The sequence below is a fragment of the Myxocyprinus asiaticus genome, chromosome 42 (genome assembly GCF_019703515.2).
Source record: "Myxocyprinus asiaticus isolate MX2 ecotype Aquarium Trade chromosome 42, UBuf_Myxa_2, whole genome shotgun sequence".
Lineage (NCBI taxonomy): Eukaryota > Metazoa > Chordata > Actinopteri > Cypriniformes > Catostomidae > Myxocyprinus > Myxocyprinus asiaticus.
The window spans coordinates 31,072,970-31,097,743 of NC_059385.1; the positions used below are offsets into that span (position 1 = coordinate 31,072,970).

The window sequence follows — 24,774 nt, forward strand, 5'->3', positions numbered from 1 at the left end:
TACCCAAAATGTTTGACCCAAGTTAAACAATTTAAAGGCAATGCTACCAAATACTAACAAAGTGTATGTAAACTTCTGACCCACTGGGTGGGAATGTGATGAAAGAAATAAAAGCTGAAATAAATAATTCTCTCTGCTATTATTCTGACATTTCACATTCTTAAAATAAAGTAGTGATCTAACTGACCTAAGACAGGGAATGTTTTCTACGATTAAATGTCAGGAATTGTGAAAAACTGAGTTTAAATGTATTTGGCTAAGGTGTATGTAAACTTGTGACTTAAACTGTATATCATGTAATTGCAAGTTTATATCATGTAATTGTGAGTTATAAAGTCGAAGTTGCGAGAAATAATGTCACAATTGTGAAATAAAAAGTCAGAATTACCTCTTATTTTTATTTTTTTTTACCTGGCGGGATCCGTCTTCTATAAAAATTTCCTCTCACAAGACAAGCAAAGTAGCTGTGAAAATCACTTTGGTGGTGCAGGAAGTGGATTTCCGAAACTTTGGCTTGCAAGTCGCTATGGATGTTTTCACATTTGCATCTTCTTTAAATCTGTGCGTGCTTGTAAGTTATTTGTGTGTGCTTGCAAGTATAATCACTTGAGGTGAGTCAGGTCCCGCGTCTTTCAGTGAACCATGTTATGTATTATTTTTACCCTGCTGATCAAGAAGGCTATTTTCAATGATGTGCCGACTGCTTAACTGGTTAAACTATCTTTTATTCTGTGTGCACATCATGTTTAGAACAATACCTTTGTTTCATTGTACATTTCTCACGGATCTATTTTGTCTATCCTAGGTATTTTTATTTTTTTTTACATTGTAACTGTTATTGGTTAGCAATCTTAACTGAACAACTATCATATTACATCATAGGCTAATGCATGTCATGAAATACATGCAACTTTTCAGCACATTTTCTTTTTCTTGTAGATTTGGCTTACCTGTTAATTATTTTCTACAGTGTCCTGACTGTTGTAATATGTCGAGTAACTTTTACTTGGTGAATTCCGTTTAGAATAGGGTATTAGGATTAGAGCCCGACCTGGGATTTACATAGAGGATACTGATTTTAGAGGGGGACAATTCACCGATTACCGATATGGTAGCCGATATAGGTGATTTGAGCTGGAAAGAAAACAGACCTTTTCTATGTGGATTGTGCACCAATTTTGCACCGATATGACTATGCAAAGGTACTCAGCAGGCTGCTTTTTTTAAACAAATATTTTTATCAAAGAATATTTGACATTATTATTATACATCGTCAACAAATTCTAGAAATGAACATTGAGAAAATAAAGAATAAATAAAAATACAATAAATAGCTTAAAAAACATCAGTACTGTATGTTCAGTATCAGTCAGTTGCTGACCATTTAAATAAAAAATAAATAAAAATGCAATAAATAGCTAAATAAACATCAGTACTGTATGTTTAGTATCAGTCAGTGGCTGACCATTTAACCCTTTAAAGCCTGAGCCCAAAATTCCAAAAATTCCATTCTGTGCCAGAATATATAACATCACATATTCATATAACATCACACACCTGAACTGTATATACCATATTGAAGAGAAGAACTAGGGCTTTCAAATGATATAAATATATGTATGATTATTTGAGGCTAATCATCCTTTATCAATAAATTTTCACAGCAATTTTTACAAAAATCTTCTCCGGCCATCATACTTCATCAGACAACTGCATTTTCCATTTTACCATTTTAATTACAAGCTAGAGGAAAACTTAGAATGTATAAAATATACATAATTTTGTGGGCAATGTAGAATAGCAGACAGATTAGAAATATAATCTATTGTTTAAAAGTTATGACCATTCTAGTGATTAGTGGGAAAACGGAATAAAACAAACATTTAGAATGTTAAGATACATTTCACATGATCACACCTCAAATACTCCTTTTGAGCACCTGTAATAATAAATTGAGATTGCATCTGAAATTGAAGGACATAAACACTGAAATATACATTTTATGTGTTCAATAAAACACACACTTTATTTAATTTGAACATTAGAATTACACACAAATTACACAGCAATACATACAAAATCAAACTTTCGAATTATCTACAGTAAATACATTTTTAATAAAGAGTGCAGGAACAGAATATATATAAATTCATAAATACTCAACTGCAATACATGTGGGGAGAAAAGAGGGGAGGGGGAGGATGACAACACCAGTAAAAACTCTTCGTGAAACTGGTCACACTCAGCTGAGTGCCAAGACTGAAAACAGTTCCTATCGTGACCCAAGCAAAGTCTTTTGCCATTACATTCCAGTGCGCAACAAGCTGCTTTAGTCAGTCCTACTTTTCCGATAGCATAGCCAACATCTCTTAGAGGATTCTTCAAATTTAGGGACATGGGCTGTGTGGAGTGATGAAGGAGGGACTACTACTAAAGTGTATGCAAAGGGAAACTTGCGTGAATATCGATATCTCCCAGCTGACGAGCCAGGTTTTCTCTGAAATCTATCTGGGTCAAGTTCACCGGTCTATGCTCATCCCCTGGTGCTGCATGACTGTGTTGCCATTCCTTAAACAATATGAAACTATTGACGATGGCAATGTGTATGAAGTGGAAAAAAATAGTCTTCCACCACTTCTGAGTTTTTTGTAGGACGTCGTAATATTTTATCATTTGGTCTGACCTATCAACACTGCCCATGTTTTTGTTATAATCGCTGATGACAGTGGGCTGGAGGGCTACTTTTGTCCAGTCGCCATAATTTTTTACAAACCTAGTAATTTCGGTTGAGCCATTCGCGTTGTGGAAATTGGAGAGGCACGTAACTGCACGCGTGTCCTTCCACTGAATTACAAGTATATTCCCCTCAGTCCTACACCACCTCATATCCCCAGGAGCTGTCTTGCGTTCCCATCTTTTGATGTCTTTAAATTCTGCAGGAAACAGTTTACGATTCACCCTGCATGTCCCACAGGCATTAGTTCCCATTTCTTACAACTTAACCAAGAGCTGGTGACGTGTAAAAGTTGTCAAACCAAACATTGTGGCCCTGGTCTTTGAATGGCTGCAGTAATGATTCAACTACTTTGGTGGCCAAGTCAGTGACACGCCCATCATGACTACCTGTGTAAACATTAAAGTCGAGTGTATACCCCGAATCTGGTGTTGCAATTACCCATAATTTAAAACCCCACCGAGTAGGCTTGCCCCTCATGTATTGTTTAAATCCTGACTGAGCTTTAGACTTGACCATACGTTCATCTATTGCAAGATTTTGGTTAGGCTGAAAGAGCTGCTGGCATTTTTGTTTGAGGTGGTACATAAGATAACGCAACTTCCTAAAGGGATCCAGATTATCCTCTGTGGTAGGGTCTACAACATGTAGAGCTGCTAAAAGAGCCTTGTAGCAGTCACGCGACATAAAGCCCCTCACCCACGAGCCCTGAAGTGGCTTGGTTCCCCAATGACGATGGGAATCAGGGAGAATTGAAAACCCCATGTAAATGAGCAACCCAAGAAATTTGTCAAATTCATCGGGGGTCACCTCCATCCAAACTCCTTGGTAGCTGGAATATGACGGACAGTTTAGGACGAGCTCCCACCCCTGACGATTTGTAAAGCTGCATATATCAGCAACTACAGCCTGAGTAAAAACAGCATGAAAAAGTGAGTTTCTCACAACATCATATTGGAGGTTGACCGCACAGCCTGAGGCACGCTACCTAAGTCAATACCGAATGGATGGTTAGGCTTAAATGGGAGAGGCTTTGGTACCTGTGAATCGATGTCAGAGTACGAGGGATAAGAATCAGAGTCAGGGAAGCATTTACGCTTTCTAGCAGACTTGGGACCTGTGCAAGAATGGCTAGCCATACCCAAAATAATAAGAGTAACAGTGTTAATGTTACTGTGAGTATCAGTCATATGAGAAATAGAAACAAACAATACATACACATTCATATATACCCAGTTGATGGTATTGGCTGGTGCCTGTGTGCTCATGCCCTCATGAGCCATGTCCTCCTCTGCTATGAAGCTCGGCGGTCCTCTCTCGACCCCTCTGCGTTCCCGGGGGACGGCAGGGCACTCCTCCGCCCCCGGCAGCGGCTCCCTCGCTCCAGGCGGTCGGGGAGTCCCGTCCCCACTCGCCTCGCGGACGACGGCCGTTCCCCGCGTCCGGGTGGTCGGGCTACTCCGTCCCCCGTCGGACGGCAACGGCGCTCCCCTGGGTGGACGGCAGTGTCGAGGACTCTGCGACGGGAATCCCTCCTCCTTCCTGAGTTTCGGCACCAGTGTAAGGGGGTTCAGTGGAAAGGAGGCGGCGAGAACCGGCTTAATAATATAAATAATAATTTAATAAACAACTGAAACAAAACACACATCTATAAACACACAGTACAGCTGCCTGTAATTCTCTCTTTCTCGAACTGTCGTCCCCGGCCACCTTTATCCCTCGCACGCCCCATCAGGCTGATTGGGGACCGGGTGTGTCTCATTCCAGCCCGGCCCCGCCCTCATCGGCTCTACAGTGGATTTTTCACAAGTGACAAAATTGGCAAAAAAAGTTATTGATATTTAGTTACAAATGTACATAGTATTGCTACCTAATGTATATTTAGCAAGTTTCACAGAAACTGCCAAAAAAAGGTTGATATAAAAAGAAGCTTGCCAATGACGGTCACATAAATTTTTCCACAAAAAAACTAGCTAGCGCAAATAAATGCATCGTAACTAAAAAGGTTTGACTATCTTCCACAAGCGACAAAATTGGCCAAAAATGTTATTGATATTTAGCTAAAAATGTACATAGTATTGCTAGCTAATGTTTATTTAGCAAGTTTTACAAAAATAGTGGCTAGCTGCCTGTCTGATGAACGCTGACGGTCAAGTCAGTTTTTCCAGAAATAACTAGTGTTACTCCTACAAATACGATTTGTAGGAGTAAAACACGTTTTGGCTTTCAATAGACAATATTGACAACACATGTTAAATAACTTGTCTTACCTCGAAAGATCGCCACAGTTTTCAATTTGAAGCAGTGTCCAACACTGGAGGTAATCTCCCGGGATTTCATCTCTGGCTCCGCCCAGGCAAATGGAGGATGAAGATGATGACGATACATTTATTATTCATGTCCAGTAACCCCTTAACCAATCATATGTGCTTTTAGCTTATTGAGTATCTGGCAGTTTTCAGAAATAAAATCGGTGATTGGACGGCGAAGATACTAAGACAGGAACCATGGGAATAATTGTTCCTAAATTTGAACGCTCCGGCTGGTAAGGGTTAAATAAAGAATACATTCAAATACAATAAATAGCTAAATAAACATCAGTACTGTTTAGTATCAGTCAGTTGCTGACCATTTAAATAAAGAATAACTAAAAATACAATAAGTAGCTAAATAAACATCAGTAGTACTGTTTAATATCAGTAAAATGCTGACTATTTTAATGCTGCCAGTCAATTAGGGGCAGGTTGTAAAACAAGAAGCATTTACACCTGCCGAGTCAAGAGATAAACAGCGGCTGTGGTGTTACACCGTATTCTGCTATACAAGTTCAAGCGAAACTTTCAACGGTGGAAAACCAGACTTTTAAATATTACATTTTGTAAATGCAACGACTGGAATTGTTTGGTTGAAGGGGGTACCAAACTGCAAACCCTGAATAAAACAGTTTGGTGAATACAGGTTTACACATTAGCTTCCACTTATCTGACAAGCTATGAAAGTAGCTACATGGTTAGCTAGTTAGCTATAAGTTCAGTGTCACGGAGAGTAAAATATGGACATTGTATTTACTTTCCAGCATTGCGTCTCACCAACTAGGTAACAACATAGCGTGAAATCAACACTCAACAGACACAATCCACACAGCACCATTGTCTGCTGAGCTGCAAAAAGTAAAGACAAACTATAGCTGGCTAACATAGCAAACAGATTTGATAAACATGAGTGACATGGTTGTCAGGGACAGGGTTAACTTTATACTAGTTATATTGAAAATGGAAAATGATGGGGTCATTGTTTATTAACTTTCCAATATGTATTTCACAAACTAGTTAGCAACATACCGAGAAGACACCGCTTAACTCCGCACCGCTTAACTCCGCACCGCTTAACTCCGCCTTGTCTACAGAACCACTGTCAGTTCAGAGTCAGCTCTGTAAACAGAGTCTCTGTAAATGATTTTGTCATTATGTGAAGATTCGCTGCCCAACTCAATGAAAGAATGTGCACAACACGCATCTGTCTGTTCTTATTTCAGGTTACCATTGTAATCTTAGTAAGCACACACCAGTATTTTATGTGACTGTCTGAAACGTCTATTTTCAAATTGTGGTTGGCTTAACGGGAGACACTATAACCATTGCATTTTTAATATGCGTGTTAGGTTGAAGTTCAGTTTTGAAAATGCTGCATTCTGTTCCATTTAGCTGCGCTCTGTTTAGCTGTTTGAAACACTCACCTGCTGTATATGCGTTGAGTGCACTGCCACACACCTGGTGTGTGTGTGTGTGTGTGTGTGTGTGTGTGTGTCTCCCCAAGTGTTCGCTCCTGTGGGGAAAGCAATGATTCTCTGTATTGTTGTTGCTGTGATGATTCATGAAGCGTTCCATTCAACTCGGAGAGTTGGAATTTCCACCTTTCAACTGGGGAAAGTGCAACGGATTGACACTTTGTTGGATTTCTAACTTGGAAACTTGCAAATCTTCAACTCCCATTTTGTCGAGATGCAGGTATGTCACACAAACATTTCGGTTTCAAAATCACAACATAATCAGTCTAAAAATTAAAAATAAGCTCCATCTTTGACACGTGTGTTTAGTTGTCTGGTAATTGTCACTGAATTTCAAATAAAGTGAAAAGTCACATCATGCATGATCAGGGTTGGGGAGTAATGGAATACATGTAATGGGATTACGTATTTAAAATACAAAATATAAGTAACTGTTTTCCACTACAGTCACAATTTAAATCATTGGTAATTACAATACAGTTTCATTCAAAAAGTATTTTGATTACTGCAGAGATTACTTTGCATTTTATTGTCATTTGTTTCTTTTAATATTTAGTCCTTTCAGATGGAAAACATTTATACATATAAATGATGCGATCCAAAGTGCATTTGAACAGCGGTGAAACACTTTCTTATGATGTGTTACATTCATACGAGCAGACAGAGAAGTAAGTCTGAAGCAAGTTTGGAGCAGAAGAAATAGAAATAAACCTTGTGTAAATTGTCAGCTTTACACTAAGCTAAAATGCTATTTCTAGCCATTTTACATGCACGTTACCAGGCACGATCATATTTTATTTTTTTGTTTTCAAGAAAATTCACGTTGGATCATAATTTCTTTTTTTCTATTAAGACCTTTTGATAGTAGGGCAAAAGTCATATTCTTGATAATAATTTTTGTATTATTTTCCTTAAAATCAGTTTGATATTTCTTGTTTTAGAAACAACACTGCATAAGATATTTAGGTTTTTCAGAGAATGTATTTTTAACATGTGTATTTTGTCTTACTGTTCTGGCAGAGTTTTTATAGTCAAAACAAGTGAAGAAAAAACGTCTGGATCAAGAGCGTGCTAAAAGCAGAATTAAATCTGCTCTGTGTATGTGTGGGCTCATGTGTGATAGAGAAGGCGTGGCACTGGAGACATCTCTGAAGGGAGGGTGGCCTCTATGCTTTCAAAGCTAACTTGCTAACAACTAGCCTCTCTGGATTACACACCCTAGCTTTAATATTTACTTATTAAACGGAGCCTTTTGCGGTTCACAAAGCTATCGTTTGTCTTCAAGAGACTTTGAATAAAATGCACGAGTCATATGAACTACTTTAATGATACTTTTATTATTCTTTTATATTGTTGCTTAGAGCTTGGAGCTTGAGAGTGACAACCATGACAGTATTGGATTTGGATCAGGCTCGTTAGACTGATTCCCGATTCGATTAAAAACGTCAGTATCAGAGCCAATACCGATCCAGGTATCAGATTGGTGTATCTCAGGTAAACGCTGCCTCTGTTGCGCTATCAAAACATTACAGAATTTGAGTGGTCCAACATGTTAGATTATGGTTCAACCAATGGTGTGAGTTTGGGGCTGCACTGCCTGTTTGGCTGAACTTTGAAAGATGGATGTGGGTTTTTTAATGGCCGAAGTCGATATCCAGAAAGCAGGGTGGCCGTTTGGCTGATACAATGCTGATATATCACACAATTTATTATAGTAAATAACATAAAAAATAAAACTGCTAAAAAAAAATTGATTAGCTTTGATTAAATTGATTAAAAATTGATTTACTCCATTTTTCACAAACTTTAACTTTGTAAAATAAAAATAAAAAATAAAAAATATATTGTATTTTAAATGGTAGATAGCAGTTTCTTCTGATTTCTGTTTAGTCATCAAATGTTAGTAATTTATTTGCACATGAAGACATTGTTTATATATTAGGAAGAAGGAAATAACAGTACACACAGTAGTCCAGCAACCATGGATGGCATGTCCATGTTAGCATTCGCAATTAAAAAAAAAATACAGAATCAAACCAAATGTACATACAGTACATGGTGAATAAGACATTTACTTAAAGAACACGTGAAGTGCTTTTACTTTGAAGATGCACTCACGCATTCATGCAAATCCAGCCAAAGTCTTTCTATAAAGTCAGTCCACTGGCGGCCATCTTTTGAATGCTCCCGGGAGACTATTTCCAGTCATGCCAGTGCGGCTCCTATCTACTTAAATGAGTGAACACCAAAATCTTAAAAACATTTGGTCAAGATTATGATCAAAGAACATATTTCAAATCAGCAAATTTCAAATTTTGTTTCTTTACCTCAGATTACGCAAAAAAAAATCGTAATTTTCCCGGCTTGTATAGCTAATGCGCATGCGTGTTCTCAAGATGATTAACAAGCGATGTCTGTATCTAAAAGATGATTGGCTCTTTTACCAGTAAGGCGCTAGAGCCTTTTGGTTGGGCGTTCCAATTTCTCCCATTCATTTGAACCCTTTTGCACATATGATCAAACTGGTGTGATTACACTAGGCTGAGCTCAGACGCGTACAATCAAACTGGTGTGATCTGCACTAATGCTGCTGTTTACCAGCAACATCGGTTGTCATAATAACTGAAGCAGTTGTCATAATGAGCCAGCTGCTCAAATAGTCTTTTCAGCATCACAGTATATTTATTTTTATGTAACAAACTTTAAAACAATCTCTAAATAAAAGTATAAAGCCATTACCGTTGGAGCGCACTGTTTAGATGCAGCGCTGTGGCCATATTTTCTGACGTCAAAGAATATACAAACTAGTCAGTCCAGTCAAGCATTCTCCCATTCCGTCTGTCACAACCACTTCCGGGGCTGGAAGAGTGGAAGGGCTAGGTTTTTAGAACCTTCTATGCTCCTTCTGTATGCTTCTTTGACGATACAAACTCAGAATCCCATCTTGCCTTGCAACGAAAAAAAAAAAAAACACTTTATATGTTTGATAATATATAATCTGTCCTCCAGTGCATCTGCTGTGAAGTGTAAATTAAGATTTATTTAATTACAGTGCACATTATAGAACTCACATATAAAATCCGTCAGTACAGTAGAAACTCACGTGTGAAAAGGTTAATAGAAGTGGCCCGTCTCTGCTAAATAGTCTCTGATCCAGCGCAAGCAGCAATCTCATGACAGTTTAAATGGCCTGGATTGCCTGATCGCTTGTCACGGACTGACCATCATGATTTGTGAATCAGAGGAACTTTTGATCCCGATCCTGAAGTTTTGATTCTGGCTGATAGAATATGCACTTCAGAGGAAGATATTAGATGAGGGCTCGATGGGAAGAAAACGTGGGATTTTCAGAATCAGAATCAGCTTTATTGCCAAGTGTGCTTACGCATACAAGGAATTTGTCTTGGTGACAGGAGCTTCCAGTGTACAGCAATACAAAAACAATACAAAAACAGCAGCAAGACATAAATAATAATAAAAAATAAAAAAATAGTTATACACATACGTACATAAACACACACACATATACATAGTGCAATCTAATACAAATCTGTTATCTGTTATGTACAGTGCAAAGGTTTTTTTTTTTTTTTTCCAGAGGAATGAAATGGCAGAAGAGGTTGGATGTGTTGGATAAATATAAAAAAGTCTAAGCTGTGTATTGCACATAGTTATTGCTCAATGGGGAAATTTAACTGTTCATGAGATGGATAGCCTGAGGAAAAAAACTGTTCTTGTGCCTGACGGTTCTGGTGCTCAGAGCTCTGAAGCATCGGCCAGAAGGCAACAGTTCAAAAAGGTATTGGGCAGGGTGAGTGGGGTCCAGAGTGATTTTTCCAGCCTTTTTCCTCACTCTGGAAGTGTATAGTTCTTGAAGGGGGGGAAGGGGGCAACCAATAATCCTCTCAGCAGTCTGAACTGTCTTTTGTAGTCTTCTGATGTCTGATTTCGTAGCTGAACCAAACCAGACAGTTATTGAAGTGCAGAGGACAGACTCAGTGACTGCTGAGTAGAACTGTATCAGCAGCACCTGTGGCAGGTTGAACTTCCTCAACTGGTGAAGGAAGTACAACCTCTGCTGGGCCTTTTTCACAATGGAGTCAATGTGTGTCTCACACTTTAGGTCCCGTGAGATGGTAGTGCCCAGGAATCTGAATGACTCCACTGCTGCCACAGTGCTGTTTAGAATGGTGAGGGGGGTTAATGTTTGGCTGTTCCTCCTAAAGTCCACAATCATCTCCACCGTTTTGAGCGTGTTCAGCTCAAGGTGGTTTTGACTGCACCAGACAGCCAGCTGTTCAACCTCCCTTCTGTATGCAGACTCATCGTCATCTCGGATGAGGCCGATGACAGTGGTGTCGTCTGCAAACTTCAGGAGCTTGACAGAGGGGTCCTTGGCGATGCAGTCATTGGTGTAGAGGGAGAAGAGTAGTGGGGAGAGCACACATCCCTGGGGTGCACCAGTGCTGATTGTACAGGTGATTTCGTGAGGTTCATGAATTACATCTGTTTAAACAAGATATCTACATATTTGCAGATGGAACATAATAGAAGTTTTATTGATATTTGCCTTTTATCATTAGAAAAGTAAGTTACAGGGATCTGCTGAGGAGAGGCTGATAGAATATGTGGTTTAGAGGTAAATGAATGAGCATTACACAGGATGCTGGATCTGCTCAAGTTTTGTGAGGTTTGTGTATTACATCTGTTTAAACGAGATATGCGCATATTTGCAGACGGTATATGATATTAGTTTTATTTATATTTGCCATTTTATCATTAGACAAGACCGATAAATGTTACAAGTTTAGCTGTTGAGGAGAGAGAGGGAGAATGAAAAAGGCGAGCACTTTAACATTATAAGCTCAAACGCATCTGTCGCGGCTCTGATATGCGGACCAAGAGACTGTGTTGCACACCGGTCTATTATTGTGACTGGTCGTTTACATGTCTCAGTTGCTTCACATGCAAGCAGGCGATTTTCTGCGCCCTCAAGAAACAAATTGGCCAAAGGGGAAGATTTATTGGCCTCTGCGATATATCAATCCACCACTACTCCTGAAGAAAATGTGAGTGATATGTTGCCACAGTGGTGTTTGTGTGATTTGTGTGGTTGACAGTGTATTGCAGTGTGGTTGCTAGGGTGAACTGGATGGTTGCTAAGGTGTTGCTATTGTTTTCTGGGTGGTTGGTCCCTCAGGGCTTTTCTTAAGTGGTGGCTTACGTACATGGTCATCCACTGAATGAATTTTTTTTTGTTTTTGCATAATTAAACTTAATTTATAATATAATTATGTAGTTGTAATTTATGTTTGTGTTAAACATGAGTTATATTTGATCACCTGAGTATCTAGAAACTGAACCCTGATAGCACACGTACATCACCCTGACGTTTATTTGATGTGTGTTTACTTCTGGAAGATATATTTTAACATTGGTTGCTCATCTGCAATACATTTTTACGACATATGTCAATAAGTATGAGACATTTATGATTCGAAATGTTTATAAATATGGTAGCGTGTGTGGAGGCTTCACGCCATCCACCACGACATCCACGCTCAACTTACCACGCACCCAACCGAGAACGAACCACATTATAGCAACAACGAGGAGGTTACCCCATGTGACTCTACCCTCCCTAGCAACCGGGCCAATTTGGTTGCTTAGGAGACCTGGCTGGAGTCACTCAGCATGCCCTAGGATTCGAACTAGTGAACTCCAGGGGTGGTAGCCAGCGTCTTTTACCACTGAACTACCCAGGCCCCCATGACTCGTGCATTTTATTCAAAGCCACTTGAAGACGTGCAATAGCCCTGTGAATCTATTAATCTAGTAAATATATAATATGCATGTGCAGCACCAGCGAATTATTGAATGGCGCTGCTCTGTTGACACACACACTCGCTCCAATTTTTAGCCTTCAAGCGTTGCGCAACATTTGAGCACTACTCACGAACAACATCTCAGATGTAGATGCTCAATAGTTCGGTTCACTTATAATATGCATTTAGAATGGTGCCGGAGGTGCATTTACCAGAATTTGAATAAGCTAATTAAACTACTGTGAACTTGCTTACAAACAGACACATACAGGACTTCCTGGAGAGTTTAGAATGTCAAAATATAAGCCCGAGGTTTTTAAAGTTAAAGGTGCACAATTGAAATATATTACTGTTCTATTTAAAATTCTAAAAGTCAATAATAATAATAATAATAATAATAATAATAATGTATTAAATTGTACTAAATTGAACAAAAAAAGAGATCTGAATCCAGATACAAGTTGAATGTTTTTTGCAAAAAATAAAAAAAGCCTTCTTTTCTGCTGAACACTTAGACTGGAATTAACTACTGTTAATTTTGCTGCAGTATTATCCAGTAGACTAGTTAACAATCAAGTTTTTCTTAATAGTTTGTACATTTATATTGAAATTAATGTGTAGTTAAAGGTTTGTGTTTCTTTATATATAATTAGCATCACTCAGTGAGGTATAAGTATTCTAAACTGATTATGAAAAAACAACACTGTTATCGGATTGGTATCGGCTGATACTGAGATTTCAGATATCGGAATCGGATCGGAAGAGAAAAAGTGGTATCGGTGCATCCCTGCTATTTATTAGCATGTGCTTTCTGCACTGGTTTAGCGCGCCATTTACTAAAGGAATTTTTCAGATCAGCCAACAGCACAAATGTGCCCACAAAAAGTGGGCAGAATGCAATTTGCACTAGCTTTTCCGATTTTGCGAGCAGATTCTGAGTGCTATATACCGGAAGATGCTGCAGATCACCGTATTTGACACACCCTGCCCGGACTGTACGTCTCCACTGTGATCCAGACACCTAAATCATCTCTTAAACATGCCGAAAGTGCACTTGACTAGGCCACACATCTGGAGATACTATGCCAGGCTATAATGCTTTTCTCCAACATTTGATCTGTATTTGATGAATTACTACTGATATGATTGGTTGAAAATTTTCAAAAACATCTCTTAAATAAAATTAATTTTACCGCCTACATTTATTTGTGGTAATAGCGCAAGCTAAATTGTGGCAGGCAATTTTTGTGAATGAAGCACAATCTTCAATGAGCCTAATTTACATAGAAAGGAGGCGTGTTTGATTGAAAAGTAATGACAAATATAGCTGCAAGCAGCAATACCGGGGTCAAGCCAATTATCGGCAACATGAGCAGCCAAAGATGCACCATGACACGTTTTAATGCCTTATAATTTACATTGAGCAGTTTCAGGGCGGGGTGATATGACGATATATTTCGATGTTATAAATTATTATGTTATGTAAAAATTTGCAGACTTATCCCATGCACTATCTGCATTCGTTATTCATATGCACAACTGTTTAAATTAGAATTAATTTAGGTTAGAATATTGCATGTTCGCCAATAGAATATTTATTCAAAGCATAAAATACCAACTGGTTACCAACAAAACTATTTGTCACGGTTCCGGCATTTGTGCCGGCTCATACTGTTGTTTGTTTTTCTCTCTCCCTCGTGTCTCACAGGTGGAGCCGGTACGCAATCAGCGTTTCCATGGGAACGGTGATCGATCACGGGGAGATGCTGATCACAGCAATGATTTACTCGCTCGTTACCATCTGCTTCACTCTGATTGCACTCCCTACTTATTCCTTGTGTGTCACCTCGTTATTTGCCCGTTTATTGTTAACTGTCGTGTTAACTGTGCTCTCTTGTGTAGTTGGAGCATGCTCGTGTGTCTGTTGGTTGCCCCTCTGTAGAGGTTACCTTCCTGTTTGCCGTCGCCCTCGCAAGTTCTGTGCCCAGTTCAGGTAGAGGAGGATTCCTTGGTCTGTGCCCGCGTCTCGGGGAATATATCATCTGGGCTTTGCTTCACACCACACCAACTTCAGCTGTCTCTCTTCAGATTGTTCCTGACTTCCACAAAGCACACTTACCATACGAACACACCCTTCACTACCCCATTGCAGCTCGCTGAATTTCAGCCTTCTGCAGCCGGCGCCAAGTGCGCCTTATCTTGACATCGAGAACTTTGTTAATAAAACCATTGAACTGTCATCTCTGCTTTTGGGTCCTTTGTCGCCCCCGTGACACTACTGATCCACAACCTTGCCACAACGTCGTCATGTGCCAACGAATACAGGAATTTAACTTTTCCGGTTGTCGCAACATAATCAGTTACATTGCCACAACTAAAGTCATCAAATTATGGTGTAGATAGGGAGTGGCCATGTAATTTGGCTAGCTGGGACTACAAAATGGCTGAATTTGCTGCTGCTTTTCAAAAATTTTGCAATGCAATTTGCTGCATGTTTTGGGATTGTTTTGCAGAGAAAACTCACAAATCATCATTATATACTTCTGAAATTGTGCTAATTACATTTTAAATGAAATTACATGTAAATATTTTAGTGCATAATAACTAAATATGCAGTTAGCAACCAAAAAAATAAATAAAACATTAGCATACATTTAAGTGAATGCAGTGGGCATTGAAAAATCCTTAAATATTTTTGTATTATAATTTTCTGCCTCAGAGAATTCAGTAAAACTTATCTAAGTTTAAAAAAGACGTACAATAAATCTAAGTTAAAAATAGGATTCAATAATTAGGCCTGTTGCCATTATTACATTGTCTTTAGGGTTAGGGGGTTATTAGGCATGTTATGCCAGCAGAGAATGCTTTGCTGGCCCTGAGAAATTGCCACTGCGAACAAATACAATTAGAGTTCATATATTTGAGCATTTATGTACACATTTAAAATCCACAAGTGTTTAAAAAAACATGATACATATATGAAAATTGTCATTTTTGCCATATTGTCATATTCTGTATATTGCATATATCTACTGTATATAATTGACATTTTTATGTCTGTAAAAACATTGATGAACACTTACTTTCAGCATACAAGTGTTCAGCATATATTGCCGTTTTAAGATTCGTAGCCTAGGGGAGCGCAGGGCACAAACAAACGCAGGGTTAGTGGTCCACACACGTGGTTTAAACGTTTCGACATACGCTGGTGAGACGAAACTTCATTTGTTTACTTGTTGCCATATCAACACTGTGCAGATAAAAAAATTGCAAAAGTGAAAATTCGCATGAGTCAGTTTTCATCTCTGTTTTTACTGTTTATTTAAAATAAGGCAAACTTGGTATCATTTTAATCTCCAATTTTTTAACTAGCATCTTACATAGTCTTTTAATTCTCAGATAGTCAGCAGAAGTGACCAGCCAGGTTTAAATCCCATTTGTGCCGACGGGGCACGTTGCAATGTGCCCCAATTCCAAAAAACTATATGCAATTCCATGCAGTCAGATATGTAATTTACATAATTTCCCTTAATGCATGTATGTGTGTTTTGTCATCAATCCATGCATTATTTCGGTCAGTGCTGAGGCTTTGTTGTGTTTTTATTGTCAAGTGTCAAAATTATTGTAAAGTTAATAAATGGCTTTTAATGACATGAAAATTTTGTTTATCTTCTAGGCTTTTTAATTAGATCAGATTCAGTTGTTACAGGGGGGTTTTAAGCATTTATATGGTCTTGTTACAATGTGCCCCTCTCCTGTTTCACTTTCTTTTTTTTGAGGTAGATTGCAAAAAAAGAACATGCTGTATTCATGAAACAAGACCTCATGTGTGTAATAGACACATGTGAAATTAATGTGAACAAAGAAAAATACATCGAACCCCAAGTACATTTACACAAACGTAAGAAAACCAAAAAGTGTTAGTTTGTGCCCTCTCTCCTACTGTATTAATAACACTTCAAATTATAATCACATTTCATTACACAACTAATGGGGATTTTAAGTGAATGTTAGGGATTCTTTGCATAAATGCGGGTTTTTGTGTCTCATTCTCAGCACGCAGGGTGAAGATTAAACGCGAGCTGTGATGTGTGTGTGCTCTCTGTGGTGTTTAGAAGGATACACCGTTAATATGTAGATTATACAAACAGCTGCTGTATATTTGGAAATGTTGCGACTGCTTCAGACTTTAAGCATTTGTTTTGCCGCTGTCAAACATAAAGGAAAGAGATGGGATTCCCATAATAACATAATACATTTGAGAACTTCATCTCTGTGTGTGCTATTGTCGGTCATGAGATATTATACGTCAGTGGAGAAGTACACAAATCAGTGCTGAGTCCGACTGAGTGGTCTAGTGTTAATTAATTCGCCCATTGCATAAGAGGTTAAAGGTTCTAATCCGTCCATATAAAACTATATGTTTTAATAAACAAAGATTACATCCGCACCTCAGTTGATGTATATATTGAGTGGGGACACATTTGTTTGCATTTTTCTATGGGATTCGACTGGAAAAGTGCTCAAACTCAAACGCGGGGTTAGTCGTCACACACGTGGTTTAAACATTTCTGCACCGGTGACCAAGATGGCACAGCTCATGAACACCCATCGCACAACCCAGCCATGAAACACTCTGTTTATAAAGGAAGGAAACACACTGTGTGCTGCTGCTCTCCATTAACAATCTGATCACCTGGTTACCCCACACCTGAGAGCGATTAAGAGAGAGAGAGAGACATAAAGACAAAACACATGCTCTGCATACACACAAACAATACGGCCAAGAAGGCAATCACAATGGGGGGCATATTTCACTTTTCTGTTTCCTGGAAAAGAGCGCGAGCTGCAGAAAAAACTGCTGACACTAAACGACACTGATAACAGCCACAAAAAACATTTATCATAAATTCAAAATAACACATTCCAGCACTGGATCGGCAATCAAAACATACACAGATCAAATGAAACAAACTCCAACTCAAGAACTGGAGATGTTTAACACATGAAATGAGAAATATAGTTAACTGAAGAACGTAGTTACACATACTTCATATACATACCGTACGAAAGAGGGATCCCTTCTAGACAGGACACCAAAAATATTTTGGGAATCATTCATGGAGCTTGGATGCCCTCTATTGGACATTTCTTGTAATTGCCACTCATTACATATACACATTATGACATAATTTTCTATTATTTTTACATTTCAGTTGATATTTTTATTATATTTTATTTATATAAAAATTAAGACATTTGTTTATTAACAATAAACTTTAAAATCCAAGCATGCCAAATACCTCAAAGTATGTGAATATGCACAAAAAGGAATTATGACATTTAATGCATTGCCATGGCAACAGTATCAAAGATATCATGAATCCCTTCCGAATTTTAAATCTGCACAGACATCTCTTTAAATGTCTTGACATTATTATAATTTTTTTTTTTTAAGCAATTCAGGTTAACATAATAGGGATATTTCAAAGTCTGTTAAAAGTGACACACTTCCTTCCGCCTGTTGGTGGTGCTAGACCGTGACCCACAATAGTCACATCAATGTGATCAGCCTGCAAGGACAAACATTTGGCTCAATTGTCTTGTAAATCTCACCATGCATGCAGAAGATATGAGACATTTCCTTATTCCAATTTTTTGACATTATTTTATCGCTTCGCCATGGCAACACTGTTCGATATATCAAAAATCCTTTCGCAATTTAGCATCGTCAACGTCTTGGCATGATGTCGCCCACATTTGGTACCTGTAACATGAAATCCCTCTGAGTAGTATATAAAATTCCACAGCATGCATTTTTCAAACAATCCAAAATGGCCAACTTCCTTTCTGGCTAGAGCTTATGACTATCAGCGCGAAAGTTTTCTGACTTAATGAGCTCTATATGTGTACAAAGTTTGGTGACTGTAGCTCAAAAGGGATGTGCTTCAGAGACCCCCCCTGCATGACCCCTCCGCAAGTTTGCCAAGCCCTAATGGCCTCTGATGTGTGTGCAAACTTTCAAGAGTTTTTACGCATGTTATGTACCCCAAAAGTACCGAAAACCTTGAAAAGAAGCGTAATAATAAAAATAATTAAAGCTGCAAGCAGTGATGAACAGGCCTTCGCACCCTGGTGCACGTTGGGGCTGCTGTGCCAGGTGAATGTCACTCCAATTTTCTTTGCATTTTTTTAGCACTTAAATGTTGTTAAGAGAGTAAAACATGTCATTTCCTGTTGCCAGTAGGTGGCGCTATGACTATAACTGAATATTGGCATATAGAAATGTTCAGGCCGGGACTCATAAGACTTGTAAAGTTTGGAGCAGATTGGACATTTTATGTTTGAGTTATAACAACTTCCTGTTTCATGGCGAAACATTGAACTTTGTCAGGCAGCCACGGACACGCCATTCAAAGAAAACTCAAAAGCTTCACAATTTAGTATCGGCAAGGCCTTTAGATTAAGTTTGACTAAATATAATGTTGATCTGATTAAATCTCTGGGAGGAGTTTGTTAAAGTACAAGACCTGGAATTGGCTTTTGCCAGTAGGTGGCGCTATGACTATAACTGAATGTTGGCACGTAGATGTATTCAGGCTGGGACTATTATAAAAATTGTGAAGTTTGGGGCAGATTGGACATTGTATGTATGAGTTATAACAACTTCCTGTTTCATTGCGAAACATTGAACTTTGTCAGACCGTCACGGCCACACCGTGCAGTGAAAACTATTAACGATTTAGCATCGCCAAGGCCTTTAGATTAGAATAACCAAATATGAAGTAGAGCTGATGAAATCTCTAGGAGGAGTTCATTAAAGTACGAGGCCTGGAAATGGCAAAAACTGAGCAAAAATTGAATAGTAAACTTGAAATCGCTGACTTCTTGTTGAGTTTAGGGCATGGGTCCAAGAGACTTTTTTGTAGGTATTGGCATGTTACACAAGTGTACCGATTTTTGTACATGTAGGTGAAACGTAGCGTAAAGCGCACATCGTTGAATGTTTGTAGGTGGCGCTATCGAGCCATTTTACCACACCTAATTCTGAAACCCATATCAGATTTAAATTTTCGCCACTTCTGATGTTTGTGCAAAGAAATAATGCGATTCATTTGGGGGGAAAAAAATAAATGCCTAGAAGAACAATAGGGTCCTCGCACCATTGGTGCTCGGGCCCTAATAATCTTTAGAAGAACAAACTTTCAGTGCTTGGGCCCTAATAATTGTTAGAAAACATTCCAAAAACAATAGGGCTTTAGCACCTCCAGGGCAGGCCTCTCTAATTAGAACTGGATATTACACATGACTTGGTCCATACTTTTTGGAGGTACTCTATTGATAATTCTGTATTAATATTATTATTAAGAAATGTAGAAGGTAGAAGTTTGTATTTAAAGTGCAGCAAATATACAGATACTTGATCATTTAGTTGTAAAAGTACCATTTAATCGAAATTGCTATGAACCATGCCAGCTCAGATATCCATCAGGTGCGAAGTCTGCTGTAACATTGACCAGAGAGACAAGAAGATTAATAACTCTTGAGATCCACAGTGACCTCTTTCATTCGGACTGAAAGTTAAACTCCTGTTGAAGTGCTTTGGTTAATTCTCAGAGGCAGCTAATCTGAAATGCCTCAGTCAAGATTTTAATTACACGGCAGTTGAAATGCAAAGGAAATTTCCCATTTTCCCATCTTTGTAGGGCACTGCTGAATTTCCCAGATTGTTATTTACCATTGAATAGGAATGAGGATATATATGTGTGTGCGCATCTCTTGAAGTGTTTAAAGCGCTTTGGATTTATGCGTTAGTGCCACAGAAGACATTTTAACTGAATTCTGCTTGACTTCATTTTCTCGTAACTGTCATGACATATTTAAAAAAAGGCTAGATTCATCACAGTGTCGCAGTTTCATTTTAAGAGAGCTGTTCCATATATATTTTAAAACTTTTTTTTAATAGTGTTTATAATGGGTTCACAGGATGGGAAAGGAGGAGGCGTGGACCGGCAGAACAGTCAACAATTTTTATGACATAATTGAACTTAAACTAACATAAACACACAGACACACACACACACACAGCGGCCGTGTGCTCTCTCTTTCTCTCTCTCAAACTGGCACCTCCAGCTCGTCTTTATCCCCTCCCGGCTGATTAGGACAGTTCAGCGCCTAGCTACACCCTCCTCCTCATCACACTGATCCACCGCCCGATTTCGGCCGGGGAAACCTCCGGCTTGACGTACTCCCCTCCCTTTCTGGAGGGGAGGTGTTGCCCTTCCAGCTGTCCTTCTGCCGGCAGGTCTTCTCTGCCTCTCTGGAGCCCTGTGAGAGATGAGGGGAGAGAGAGGGGACAGGGAAAGAGCGAGGGGGAGAGACAGAGAGAGAGAGATTAGAGAGAGAGAAAAACCTTGCTCGCCGGTCCCCCTCCCGACTGATTAGGACAATTCAGCCCCGGGTGCGCGTCCTCACGGCCCGGCCATACCCTCCTCCTCATCACACTCTTTATTCCCCCTTCTGGAATAGAGACTTCTATGGGGTCTCTATAGCTATGTCCCAAATTACACACTATATACTGTGCACTTACACTAGACACTATGGGCTCAGCCATCAAATGTATGAATTTTCAAAGGTTACTACTGTCCCAAATAGAATGGCCTTCACCATTTTTCATCTGAAATAAGTGACATTTCAAACGCATGCCATGTGTTGCTGTTAGCTTTAGCAAGTTGGCCAACCTCAGTCCAACACTTGTATCTCAAATAATACACATATTCACTAGGTCTGCAATTGACCCCGGCCCAATGAGACAATACGTCAGTTTCAGTCCATTTTGCAAGTATGACTTCAGGTTCGGGTTTGTAATTAATAAAAAAATTAATTGGCCTACCTAACTTGTTTCGTGCACTTGCTCTCACTCACAGTCACACGCCAACAGACAAGCTATGGGCTGTTCACACCAAAGGTGTTTTTGACTGTCTGTGCTGACTTTCAGTTGTTTATGTTACACATGATGCCAGATTCCCTTTCAAAAAAATCTGTAGTTCTGGCAAACTTGCCTCAAATTTGCCACTCATTATTTTCACATGTAAATAAGCTTGATGTTTGCCAGAAGTTGGCAGCTCTTCATTGGTAGTGATGAACCTGCAACAAGGGATAATTTGCCGCAAGTTTTCTGCAAAGCTAATTTGTATGTGAAAATGATCAGTGGTGAATTTGTGGCAAATTTACCATGAACTCTCAATTTTTGTTAGGGTTGTTCTTCACCAAGTTTCAGCACTTGATAAACGGTAAGCCAATGTTTTTTTTTTTCCTCTTCTGCTCTGGTGTGCTGAGGGGTCGCTGTGCCTTGTTAAAACGGTGTATGTTTACTGTTACTAAACTGTTTCAAATGTTGCCTACGATGCTTACATCAAATACAGCCTATTGCAACAATACTTGCTTGGCAGTGTTGTAGTCAAAACCACCTAAACTGAGACCAAGTCAAGACTAAGACCAGAGTGTATCGGGACTGAGACAAGACCAAGACTTTGAGGGGTTGAGACCAAGACCAAGGCAGGGCGAGACCGAGTCAAGACCAAGAGCAGACCAGTGCGAGTCCCACACTGCATGACACACGATAAAATTTAGAAAATGTATAGCACCATAGGCACTTCTCAATCTGATCTGAAAGATCCACAGTCCCATAAAAACCCATAGAAAACATATGAAAATTCACCTCTTTTATTGCCATATACAGTACTGTGCAAAAGTTTTAGGCACTTGTGAAAAATGTTGCATAGTGAGGATGTCTTAAAAAATAATGCCATAAAAAGTTTTCATTTAACAATTAACGTCATACAAAGTCCAGTAAACAAAAAATCTACATCAATATTTGGTGTGACCACCTTTGCTTCAAAACAGCACCAATTCTCCTAGGTCACCTGGACACAGTTTTTCTTGGTTGTTGGCAGATAGGATGTTCCAAGCTTCTTGGAGAATTCGCAACAGTTCTTCTATCTATTTAGGCTGTCTCAACTGCTTCGTTCTCTTCATGTACTCCCAGACTGACTGACTCTATGTTTAGTGGGGGGCTCTGTGGGGGCCATTGCAGAGCTCCCTGTTCAACTATTCTATCTATTTGCAAAAGGAATATTCGGGAGTTTAAAATGTATATTTCCTATAGACACACTAAAACTGAAGATATATATAACCATCTTAAGACAAATGTTTTTGTGAAACATCTTATGTGCCTAAGACTTTTGCACAGTACTGTATATATATATATACAGGTGCATCTCAATAAATTAGAATGTCGTGGAAAAGTTCATTTATTTCAGTAATTCAACTCAAATTGTGAAACTTGTGTATTAAATAAATTCAATGCACACAGACTGAAGTAGTTTAAGTCTTTGGTTCTTTTAATTGTGATGATTTTGGCTCACATTTAAAAAAACCCACCAATTCACTATCTCAAAAAATTAGAATATTTTGACATGCCAATCAGCTAATCAACTCAAAACACCTGCAAAGGTTTCCTGAGCCTTCAAAATGGTCTCTCAGTTTGGTTCACTAGGCTACACAATCATGGGGAAGACTGCTGATCTGACAGTTGTCCAGAAGAAGATCATTGACACCCTTCACAAGGAGGGTAAGCCACAAACATTCATTGCCAAAGAAGCTGGCTGTTCACAGAGTGCTGTATCCAAGCATGTTAACAGAAAGTTGAGTGGAAGGAAAAAGTGTGGAAGAAAAAGATGCACAACCAACCGAGAGAACCGCAGCCTTATGATTGTCCAGCAAAATCGATTCAAGAATTTGGGTGAACTTCACAAGGAATGGACTGAGGCTGGGGTCAAGGCATCAAGAGCCACCACACACAGACATGTCAAGGAATTTGGCTACAGCTGTCGTATTCCTCTTGTTAAGCCACTCCTGAACCACAGACAACGTCAGAGGCGTCTTACCTGGGCTAAGGAGAAGAAGAACTGGACTGTTGCCCAGTGGTCCAAAGTCCTCTTTTCAGATGAGAGCAAGTTTTGTATTTCATTTGGAAACCAAGGTCCTAGAGTCTGGAGGAAGGGTGGAGAAGCTCATAGCCCAAGTTGCTTGAAGTCCAGTGTTAAGTTTCCACAGTCTGTGATGATTTGGGGTGCAATGTCATCTGCTGGTGTTGGTCCATTGTGTTTTTTGAAAACCAAAGTTACTGCACCCGTTTACCAAGAAATTTTGGAGCACTTCATGCTTCCTTCTGCTGACCAGCTTTTTAAAGATGCTGATTTCATTTTCCAGCAGGATTTGGCACCTGCCCACACTGCCAAAAGCACCAAAAGTTGGTTAAATGACCATGGTGTTGGTGTGCTTGACTGGCCAGCAAACTCACCAGACCTGAACCCCATAGAGAATCTATGGGGTATCGTCAAGAGGAAAATGAGAAACAAGAGACCAAAAAATGCAGATGAGCTGAAGGCCACTGTCAAAGAAACCTGGGCTTCCATACCACCTCAGCAGTGCCACAAACTGATCACCTCCATGCCATGCCGAATTGAGGCAGTAATTAAAGCAAAAGGAGCCCCTACCAAGTATTGAGTACATATACAGTAAATGAACATACTTTCCAGAAGGCCAACAATTCACTAAAAATGTTTTTTTTATTGGTCTTATGATGTATTCTAATTTGTTGAGATAGTGAATTGGTGGGTTTTTGTTAAATGTGAGCCAAAATCATCACAATTAAAAGAACCAAAGACTTAAACTACTTCAGTCTGTGTGCATTGAATTTATTTAATACACGAGTTTCACAATTTGAGTTGAATTACTGAAATAAATGAACTTTTCCACGACATTCTAATTTATTGAGATGCACCTGTGTATATATATATATATATATGTGTATATATATATGTGTGTGTGTGTGTGTGTGTGTGTGTGTGTGTGTGTGTGTGTGTGTATCAGTGTACCATGAGAAATGTCTTCAAATCAAATCAAATCACATTTATTGTCACACAGCCATATACACAAGTGCAATGGTGTGTGAAATTCTTGGGTGCAGTTCTGATCAATCTAGCAGTCGTGACAGTGATGAGACATATACCAATTTACAATAACATCAGATTAACACAACACAATTTAAAGTCTAATATACACATAATTACACACAACACAGTATACAAATAATAACATACACTGTACAGTATACAGTACGCACAATATAGATACACATTATTCAATAAAAATAAAAAAGTATATATAGTAGTATATATAGAATGTACAGTAGGTTGTATTGTACTGTATTGACATTCAGGCTGTCGGTTGATAGTAAGTTGTTAAGAGAGAATATAATATAATAATAATATAATTTATGACAGTCCGATGTGAGATATAAGAGTAAGAGTAATAAAGTGCAGTCCTGATGTATTTTGATCGTGGGAGATCAAGAGTTAAAA

General features: G+C 38.9%; 1 protein-coding gene across 3 annotated transcripts in view; it reads left to right on the top strand.

Annotated features, from left to right (window-relative positions):
• Positions 1-24,774, top strand: part of LOC127432645 (phospholipid phosphatase-related protein type 1-like) — a 152,030-nt gene that overhangs the window by 18,030 nt on the left and 109,226 nt on the right. The window contains exon 2 of one of the 3 annotated variants that reach the window (XM_051683964.1): positions 6,551-6,741. The exons of 1 other annotated variant lie outside the window; for it this stretch is intronic. The gene's annotated coding sequence lies outside the window, so the exon portion shown is untranslated. Of the gene's footprint in view, positions 1-6,550; positions 6,742-10,980; positions 11,000-24,774 lie in introns of those variants that run through there. One more of the 3 variants, XM_051683965.1, reaches the window with a different exon arrangement.